The sequence below is a fragment of the Myxine glutinosa genome, chromosome 3, assembly GCF_964187855.1.
Source record: "Myxine glutinosa chromosome 3, kmMyxGlut1.1, whole genome shotgun sequence".
Lineage (NCBI taxonomy): Eukaryota > Metazoa > Chordata > Myxini > Myxiniformes > Myxinidae > Myxine > Myxine glutinosa.
Genome location: NC_136263.1, coordinates 34,138,250 through 34,149,120, shown reverse-complemented (window position 1 = coordinate 34,149,120; position 10,871 = coordinate 34,138,250).

Genomic DNA, 10,871 nt, shown 5'->3' with positions numbered 1-10,871 from the left:
CCTTGCAGTGTCATTGTGTTTTTTTTTACCTCTCCCACCCCTCCCCCCTTCCCACACCTCCTCCCCCCAAGCACTCTCCCTCCCACAGATCTCCCGATGTCCCTGCTCTCAAATGTTGTGTTTGTGTGCTTCCCCTTCTCTCCCCATCTTGTCTACCGCTCCCTTTATTATATACTTTGTGTCTGTTTGCTTTTTTTTTGTGTGATAAATGTTACCTCTTTCACGAGCCTCAATCCTGTAGTTAAAAAAAAAAAAAAAAAAAAAAAAAGAGAGGGACAGCCAAGAGGACAAAATGTCGGGCAGGGCGTTCTTTTATACGCAAGGCTATGACGTCATCCATGCCTACTTCACCAATCCAATAGTCCCATCTTAGCAGTCCTTGCACCAATCAATCCCAGACCAATCACTGTTCTTCGGGGCGTGGCCTCCCGGACCTCCTGTGTGACCACCAGGTCGGTGGTATCAGCGGTAGTTTTCAATGTCCTGCTTCCGGTTGGTTTTTATTTCGTGTTATAAATGCGCGATTGCCTGGCTATGTGTGTGTGCTGCTGGTGTCATAAGGAACAGAGGAAAAAATAACAGAGGCCATTACATACAGGGGATTAATTACCCATAATCCCTCACTAATTAACATAATCCCACCCCTCTTGATGGGAACGAAGATACGCTCTTACACGACATACGGTCTACTGCATCCCCACTTATGGTACATGGGGTTTCTTCTTCTTCACGACAGTCTGAGCACACTACCTGTGCAATTCTACCTGAACTAAGGTATTGCTAGACATGGGTTCATAGACGTTATGTGCTAGATGCCTCAGTGAAAATGTCACCTAGACCAAGGCACTGGGCCTTTGTGGAGTCTTTTGGGGTGATGCATGTGATCACCAAACTTTGTGATGCAGGTGTTTGCTAATTATTTTACTCGATAGTTGTGTTAACCAAAATCCGTAAAATGAACGATTTTGTCCCTTCTGTTCATGAGTGTCCTGGGCCACATGACAACATGACGGGTTATCTCTGGGGTGTAGGATCAATCACTATGATGGTGAGGGGATACAAAGACATCATGAAAATATCAAAATGCAAATGTGATACTACTGGTAGCATGGAACCTGCTCAGGTAATATTTCACACTTGGTTTAAATTGCAAAAGGCTTGACTTAGGCCATAAGAAAAATCTCCACAATAGAGACTGGTGGTGTGAATGGGGTATTGATTTGGGTTTGACATAAAAAAAGGAAAACACAAAAAATGACATTTTCCTGAGATGCCTGGTTTACATATCCAAGGGCCTTTGTCATCATTACATGATATTTTGAGATTTTGATAAACATGAAGATGCACATTGTACCTCATGTGGGAACACAAACTTTAACGTTGATCAACTTCAGGCATCAGAGCAATAATATAGATGCTTAATTCACGATGTTACCTTACATTTTGATTTGTATTCCACCGCCGACGAAGTCGCCGGAGGGATTATGTTTTCGTGTTGTCTGTCCGTCCACGCATCTGTCCGTCCGTGTGTCTGTAATAGGTTTTCGTTACCGCTATAACTTGAAGGCTGAAGCTGAAGGGAACTAAGTCAAACTTGGTACAAGTATATATAATGATGCAAAAATGAACTGATTAGATTGTGGGGCCAAGGGGTCAAAGGTCAGAGGTCCCATTCGGTAAAGATTCAGTTACAGCACGAACTTGTGAAGCACAGATGGGATTGACGAAACTTGGTACATGTATATATTTTGATGAAAAGATGAACTGATTATATTTTTGGGTCAAGAGGTCAAAGGTCCCATTCGGTAAAGATTCAGTTACAGTGCTAACTTGTGAAGCACAGATGGGATTTTGACCAAACTTGGTACAAGTATATTGTTACAGACGCGGTTTTAGATGTTATATTGACCGAGCGGTGGTGTATTTAACCGCGTCCGAACAGTTACTCCCCGATTAGAGCCCGATTCCACCCGACGTTGACCAGATCGCCCCACAGATATTCAATCGGGAAACCTCTAAAGCGACCGAAAGAGAATGAAAAAGAAGAAGAAGAAGAATACGGAGGAAGAACAGATTTATTATACACACACAAGCAATGGATGGAAGAAGCAGTAACACAGCGAATCGTTAACTTACACTATTCATTTTTACTTAACCCCAAGACAACGAGCAGGACAGGACGTTCACACTTACACAGGGGATATTGCAGGCAGGTAGGGCTTGAGGTGGATTGCTTGAGAGGGAGGCAAAGTCGGAGGCAGCAGCTCTCAATTCCTCGCGGTTTTGGCGGGAAAACCCTCCGTCGCGTATCCGCTGCGGTAGACGGCACGCGCTGGTTCGGCACACCTGCTCCTCTTCTTGTGGTGGAGCCGTCTCCCTCCTTTCAGCGCGTCTCTCCAAAGCTGGTTTCCTTGCCGAGTACCTCTCCTCTTTGGCTTGGAGCGTTTCGCATCTCACCGCTCCTCTTGGTGCCGCCTCTTTGCTCATCTCCCAGGTCATCTAGTAAAGCAGTCCCTTACAGTCGCTTTTATCACCTCGGGCGGAATTAAGCCGCCGGCTCCGAGGGCACGCCTAACGGGTCGCTCACCGCGGTGCTGATTGGCTGTTAGGGCTGGCTCACTCCTCCCCTCTTATGACGAGGTGGAGACACGCCTTTCTTCTCCAACTCAAAGCACATGGGCAATGGCGGCCTGCAGGATTGAAAACAACTCCCCTTTTGAAAGGAACTTTGGAGAGCGGAGATGTTTGGGGAAATTGGAAGGGCCTACGCTTATTTTGTTTGATACAATGCAAAGTCAATCTAGTGGGAAACACATATTTAGCCTACATGGAATAAGGAAATACACTATTTAAAAGATATATCGTGACCTGCGTGTAAGTTTCATGGAATTAACTAGGAGGACGGCTGCGACCATTATTTACATTAACAGGGTGTTACCATACTTTTGTAACGTTCACATTGTAACGTTTCCACATTCGTTACACTGCACCCTCCTTTCTTCAGGCCCGTGCTCGGGCCTACTAAACTTCAACTTAGTGTGACACGTAGGTGTAATTCCCTCTACAATTAACCTGACCCTGAGTGTGACAATCTTAAAACACAAATAAGTATGTCCCCCTATTGCATTGCACCCTGTCTAACAGACTCAAGCCCACAGCTAACCGAATTACGGAATTATTCTCAAACTATACATTTACGGTGGGGAGCATTATTTACAATGACGTGATTTCTTATTTACAACGCAACCCAGGACCTGTGTTTTTTTTTTTTTTTTAGGGAACAAGAAAAAGAAATTCCTGTTGGGGGGGAGGAGACAGCACGCATTGCATCGATGCACCAGTACCAATACCACCAAAGCACCCAAAAGCACCAAAAACACCACAAGCACCACAAAGCACCACTCGGTGCACAGTCACCATGGTTCTCAATAAACACAACAAAACAACTGGTGGTGGTCTTCACTTTCTCTGCTGGGCCGATGTTCTTCCCGACGTCTTCTGGCTTCATGCGGCCTATTTGGACATAATAAAAAGCACAACTTGTGTTCGTTTTTATTTAGGGCCTCAGGGGCCAACTAAGGGTGGTCCACCTGTTTGGCATAGGTGCCACCTTACCGAGGTCTGCAAGCAAGATTCCCTGGCCACTATGGCCGGTCTCCAACAGAGGTGCCCTGCCCCAGAACCTGGGGTCCATCAAGTGGTACTTGGCCGCAGAACAGCGGTCCATAAAGTGGTACATCAACGCAATGCATGCTGGTTCTGGGAATCTCGGGCGCACAATGGCCACCTCACGCACGCTCCCCTCGGCACCCAATGGCGCACAGGTCATGTGGGAGACAAAAGAAAGACAATTGAGCGAGGGGTAAGGTCACAAGGGTACACGTCAATAAGGCAATGCAAGGCGAAATGCATACGGAGGGCGAAGTGAGAAAGCTCGTCCCTACCGTACGTCACCCCCCTGTCACCTACCCTACCCTTGCCCTTACCCCATATGTACAAAATCTACACATTACCAATTCGTCACTACTGTCACGTCTTCCCCATATTTCCCCTATACCAAATTCGTCACCACAATCCCTCTAACCAAAATTTGCCATCACCCAATTCGTCATCAATCCTCATAAGGAGGCAGAGATGGAACATCAAAGCACAATGTCACACCCACGTCATGATGCGTCTCACAATCCAAACATTTGCATCATAAAAAATAATCAAAACATGGCATGGTGTGGAGTACCTGTCACCTCAGGTGAGTGGATGCAGATGGTGCGAGGAGATCCTTCATCCTAACTATCCTCTAAATGACTTTAACACACTTTACACTACCCGGGGTCTTTCCCTGCCAATCCATTGGCCAACTTACACTATGGGTTCTAAAAACCAATTCCCATTGACCAAACTGTGGTGCTTCTCAATTTGGGGTCTCACTCCCCCGATTCATCTCCCGGTGCTCTCGCACAATTTCTGGGCTGCGACGTCTAGCTCTCCCAACAGGTCTACCCACCTGCACACCTCCACCACTGTAGTTGCCACCCGAGCTTACCTAGCTCCTCACCCTAACCTATCTAACTGGGGCAGGCCCCTCCTGGCTCTGTCACCCCACTCGGTGCCCTCTGGCACTGGGCTACCCGGGTCCGTCCTCCGGATCCTCGGGCCCCATCCACAACAACTACTACCGGCTCCCAGAGCCCACCTGCGGCCTCACCTGGCCGACATCCTTACAGTGGTGGAGCGCCTAAACAACTACACACACTAACCGGCTACACGCCCAGCCATTTCCACAACACTAATGCACCCATCCAAATACCATTCTGCCACCCGCACCACAGATGCCAATATCCAACCACAATTTACCTGTACCCTCTACCTAACACTTACACTACCCGCCCCGGGTATCCGTGATGGGGGTCCACTCTTCCCCCATTCACACCTTCGCACCATCCACTCCACTCCACAATTTCCACCATTCTCACTCCACGACCATCCATTCCAATACTCCAGATATTCCACACTACCATTTATTCCACACAGCCACATACACCTGTTGTTGCACACCTGTGCCCTCACACCTGGTGCCACCTGCACCCTCCTTTCTTCCTGGACCATTTGGTCATCACAATACACAATCACTATCACTCACTCATACACTGCTCCATCCACCTGTTCAGTTGCACACCTGTGCAATCACACCTGTTCAATTCTCACCTGTTCAATCCTCACACACACGGCATCATCTCAGCTAACTACTCCCCTCTGAAACTTGCGCTTCCCAGTCGTCCCTTTAAACTATTGCGCTCCCACGTCATTATCAACCACCCTAAACTACCTGCGTCCCCACTACAGGTATCAGTCACTATCTAAACCTTAACGTTACCTAATGTCATCTTCGCTAGATCCCTATCAATATAACCAAGCCCTCCCTGGCTCGGTTGTCATAGCCACCCCATAAACTATTGCGCATTTGCCCCCACTTCTGTGAGGGATGGTGGATTTGCCATCCCACCACATCGGGGGTCTCTCTATCAATTTTGCTCGTCCAAATTCCAACCAATTCAAAAAAATTTCCATTTACTGCCAATTCTACCCACTATTACAAATTTCGTATCAAATCACTACCATCATCATCCGTCTACTTATTACATCCTCTCGGTGCGCCAATTCACGTCTACAGCCCGGCTTCGTACAGCCGAGCAATGAACGCGGATTCTTTTGTGCCGGCGGCTGGATGCGTCCGGGACTCGGTGCAGGGACGGGGGCTTACCCGGGCCGAGATCCCACGCACCACCTCGGCGTGGAGCCATCCAATGTCCCGATCTCGACCTGCCGGCACGTCTCAATAGAAAGTGGTCGCCATGACGACCCTTCCTATCGGCCTGCCCGCTCCGCCTAGTGGAGCCCGGACGCGGCCGTTCCAAGCGAGGCACAGCGTGGATCGCGTACGGCGGTTCTTTCGAACCCGCCGCGGCTCGGATCCCCGCTGGTCCTCGCGGCACGCGAAGCTGCCCGACGCGCACCGAGGGCCCGATTCGGCTATAAGTCGTTCTAACCTTTAATCCGGTTACCGTCGATGCTTCACCTGGACGCTTACATGCATACGCTACCCCTTGCTTGCTCATACCTTTCCTTACACACCCAGGTACCCTCATTCCGCTCACCGACTTGGTCACACACCTGACCACCGAACACCTTGGCACACATTCGTCGCTCGCACACCTCACCAACACACCTCTTCGCGCCCCTTTCTCGGTCACCTCCTTTGTGACAATCACAGGTGTGCTCTCACCCGCACACCCAACCACGTGCCTCACTACCAATTCCAGCGTGCATTCCCACTCACGCTCTACCATTCCAGGTGTGCATCCTTCCATTCCAGGTGTACATCCTCGCTCACCTGCCACAACCAACTCACGCTCCGTGTCACTCTCACTACTCTCACCTCCACTCTTGACAACGCACTCACCCTTACTCCCGACAGCGCACTCTTTCCTCATGCACCCGTCCGTTACACACCTTTCTCGCGCACACTCTTCCGCACATTCTCCCGTTACACCCTCTGTAACACTCACCACAGGCATGCTTTCTCCTTCGCTCTTGACAGCGCACCCTTTCCCCATGCACCTGTCCGTTACACACCTTTCTCGCGCATCCTCTCGCGCACACTTTTTCGTTACTTCCTCCGTAACACTCACCACACCGCGCTTCCCTGTGCTCCCTCGCACACGTGCTTCGACCAACTCGCTCCTGACGGCACACTCACTCCTCGGCGTGCACTTTTTCCTCACACACCCCATGGTCGGACATTCTCGCACACCTCTTTTTTCGCACACCTGACCTGTCGCACACTTCACCAACGGCCTCTCACGAACACCCGGATCCAAACCAATCCCCAAGCCGACTGAAGCTTTCCTCACATCATATACATTGCCACTCACCTCCGTACATCGTCTTCGCACCTCCTCTGCCACCTGCAAACTTTTTATTTGGTTAGTGAGCACCTCATCATGATTTGAACACAGACCTTGTACATATTCCATGACTTCCTCCTTTATCTCCCTCTTAGTTTCTGTCCGTCCCTTCTTAATTTCACTCACCTCTTCTTCCACTTCCTCTAATTTTTGTTTAACCTCTTTTATTTCTCGGTGCGTCTCCTCAAGTTCGTCCTCTAAGGCTACCGTGACCGTCTCTATGTGCATCCTCACCTGCCGGTCCTTTGTCTCCATTATCTCTGTCACCTCGTCCACCCTCATTGTCAGTTCCTCACGTACCATCTGACATTCCTTTTGTGTTGCTATTAATTCGTTTTTAATGTCCTTTTGTGTCGCTTTTAACCCTCCGAGTACTGCAGTGTTCCTTTGAACCTGCTCCACTAACTTTGTTTGTCCCTCTGTCAGCTGTTCTACTCCCTTCGTCAGATCTTCTATTCCCCCTTGTAACTTAGCCGTATTATTTCTCACCTCTTTCTCCATACGCTTCTCACCTCGCTTTACCTCCTCGCGTAGCCCCGAAACCTCCTCACTTACCCCTCGTCGTATTTCCTCCATCTCTTTTGTAGATGCCACCCTCATCTGTCCCAATTCATCCCTCTGAGCATCCAGTTTGGTTTCTACCCCGATTTTCACCTCCTCTATCTGCTCTCCCATTTGTTTAATTTCTCGGGCGGATTGCTCCCCTATCTCCCGTAATTTGTCCTCCATCCTATTCTCTAACCCCATTAACCCATTTTTCACCCCCTCTAACTGATTCTCCTGGGCAGCCATTGTATTTTCCACCCCCGTTAACCCATTCTTTACCTCTTTTATCCCGTTGTCTAACCCCTCAAATTTAGCTTCTAGCCGTTCCCCCATTTCTCCCATTTTGCCCCCCATTTCGCCCCCCATTACCCCCAATTGCTCACTCTGAGCCTCCATCCGGTTCCCCATTTGTCCCATTTTGGCTTCTAGCCTGTCCATAAGGGCCCCCATTTTTCTGCTTTCCATTTTCTCACTATCGTTTTTTTTCTGCATTTCCACCATTAATTGGGTCATGAAGGCTTGCATTTGGGTCGCGCTCATTGGTTCCGCGGCCGTGGCCCCTCAACCACGTGCGCGAGAGCGCCATTTTGTGCGTCTGAAACCTCCACAACCACATTGCCATTTTTCTCCTCCTCCCTTTCCTCCACATACATTTCCCCGAGGTCCTGGGTCGATTCCACCCTGTCTATCTCTCCCACCGACATCCGATCGCCTTGATTGTCCATGGCGCGATCTCAAAATTCGGGTTTTGCTTTATAAAACAAAATAAATTTCGGCAGCTTGTAATTTTGAGCGCGTTAAGCGCGCTTCGGGTCCGATTTCGGGTCCGATCTCCCTCCTCGACACCAATTGTTACTCTAATAGTACAATTGGTGTTCCAAAATTTGGGCCTAACAAATTTAGTCCCAGGTCCGAATCCAACTCCTGACAACCAATTGTTACAGACGCGGTTTTAGATGTTATATTGACCGAGCGGTGGTGTATTTAACCGCGTCCGAACAGTTACTCCCCGATTAGAGCCCGATTCCACCCGACGTTGACCAGATCGCCCCACAGATATTCAATCGGGAAACCTCTAAAGCGACCGAAAGAGAATGAAAAAGAAGAAGAAGAAGAATACGGAGGAAGAACAGATTTATTATACACACACAAGCAATGGATGGAAGAAGCAGTAACACAGCGAATCGTTAACTTACACTATTCATTTTTACTTAACCCCAAGACAACGAGCAGGACAGGACGTTCACACTTACACAGGGGATATTGCAGGCAGGTAGGGCTTGAGGTGGATTGCTTGAGAGGGAGGCAAAGTCGGAGGCAGCAGCTCTCAATTCCTCGCGGTTTTGGCGGGAAAACCCTCCGTCGCGTATCCGCTGCGGTAGACGGCACGCGCTGGTTCGGCACACCTGCTCCTCTTCTTGTGGTGGAGCCGTCTCCCTCCTTTCAGCGCGTCTCTCCAAAGCTGGTTTCCTTGCCGAGTACCTCTCCTCTTTGGCTTGGAGCGTTTCGCATCTCACCGCTCCTCTTGGTGCCGCCTCTTTGCTCATCTCCCAGGTCATCTAGTAAAGCAGTCCCTTACAGTCGCTTTTATCACCTCGGGCGGAATTAAGCCGCCGGCTCCGAGGGCACGCCTAACGGGTCGCTCACCGCGGTGCTGATTGGCTGTTAGGGCTGGCTCACTCCTCCCCTCTTATGATGAGGTGGAGACACGCCTTTCTTCTCCAACTCAAAGCACATGGGCAATGGCAGCCTGCGGGATTGAAAACAACTCCCCTTTTGAAAGGAACTTTGGAGAGCGGAGATGTTTGGGGAAATTGGAAGGGCCTACGCTTATTTTGTTTGATACAATGCAAAGTCAATCTAGTGGGAAACACATATTTAGCCTACATGGAATAAGGAAATACACTATTTAAAAGATATATCGTGACCTGCGTGTAAGTTTCATGGAATTAACTAGGAGGACGGCTGCGACCATTATTTACATTAACAGGGTGTTACCATACTTTTGTAACGTTCACATTGTAACGTTTCCACATTCGTTACAATATATTTTGATGAAAAGATGAACTGATTATATTTTGGAGTCAAGGGGTCAAAGGTCAGAGGTCCCATTCGGTAAAGATTCAGTTACAGTGCTAACTTGTGAAGCACAGATGGGATTTTGACCAAACTTGGTATAAGTAAATATTTTGATGAAAATATGAACTGATTCGATTTCGTCATCAACGGTCAAAGGTCAGAGGTAATGTCAGGTAAAAATGTGATACTTATGAACAGCTGAAGGGATTTAAATGAAACTTGGTACAAGTACGTATAATGGTGTAATAATGTTCGCGTATCGCATATCCGTCAACGTCGTGACGTCAACGAGTGCTGTTCTAGTTCCACTTATGTTAATACCCTTCCTAAAAAATACTTTTTACTTTCAAAGAGGGTAAAATATTATTTTCTTGAAACTTCATATATTTATTAAACTAGCGTGACTTGGCGTGCTCCGCGCGCCTCACCACACGTCGTTTCAGAGGGGTAGGCATCTTTGACCATTTCGGTGTCTTTTGGGTTTCATGGTGTTTTGGGTCTTCAGGGCCATTTGGGTCTTCAGGGTCTTTTGGATCCTCTGGGCCTTTAAAGGTATTTTGGGTCTTTGATGTGTTTTGGGTCTTCAGGGTCTTTTGGTGTCTTCAGAGTCTTTTGGGTCTTAAGGGTCTTCGGTGTGTTTTGGGTCTTCGGTGTGTTTTGGGTCTTCGGTGTGTTTTGGGTTTTCGGTGTGTTTTGGGTCTTCGGGGTGTTTTGGGTCTTTGGGGTGTTTTGGGTCTTCGGGGTGTTTTGGGTCTTCGGGATGTTTCGGGTCTTCTGGGTGTTTTGGGTCTTCGGTGTGTTTTGGGTCTTCGGGGTGTGTTGGGTCTTCGGGGTGTTTTGGGTCTTCGGGTGTTTTGGATCTTCGGAGTGTTTTGGGTCTTCGGGGTGTTTTGGGTCATCGGGGTGTTTTGGGTCTTCAGGGTATTCAAGGGTCTTCGGGGTATTCAGGGTCTTCGGGGTATTCAGGGTCTTTGGTTATTCAGGGTCTTTTTGAGCCTCGGGGCCTTGAAGGGTATTTTGGGTCTTCAGGGGTCTTGGTGGTCTGAAGGGTCTTGGAGGAATTAAAGGGTCATAAAAGGTCTGAGGGGTCTCAGCAGTCTTAACGCAATTAAGAGGGGTAATTAAGAGGGTGGTAATTTTATTTGAAGAAGAAGAAGACGTTTTCGTCGCATGTAAACATAGCGACATACATAACCATATACATTTGCTCTATTATAATAAGAGGTCCTATTGAACAGGCTAGCAGGATATAGCCGTGACGTATACGCAGGCACATGCCTC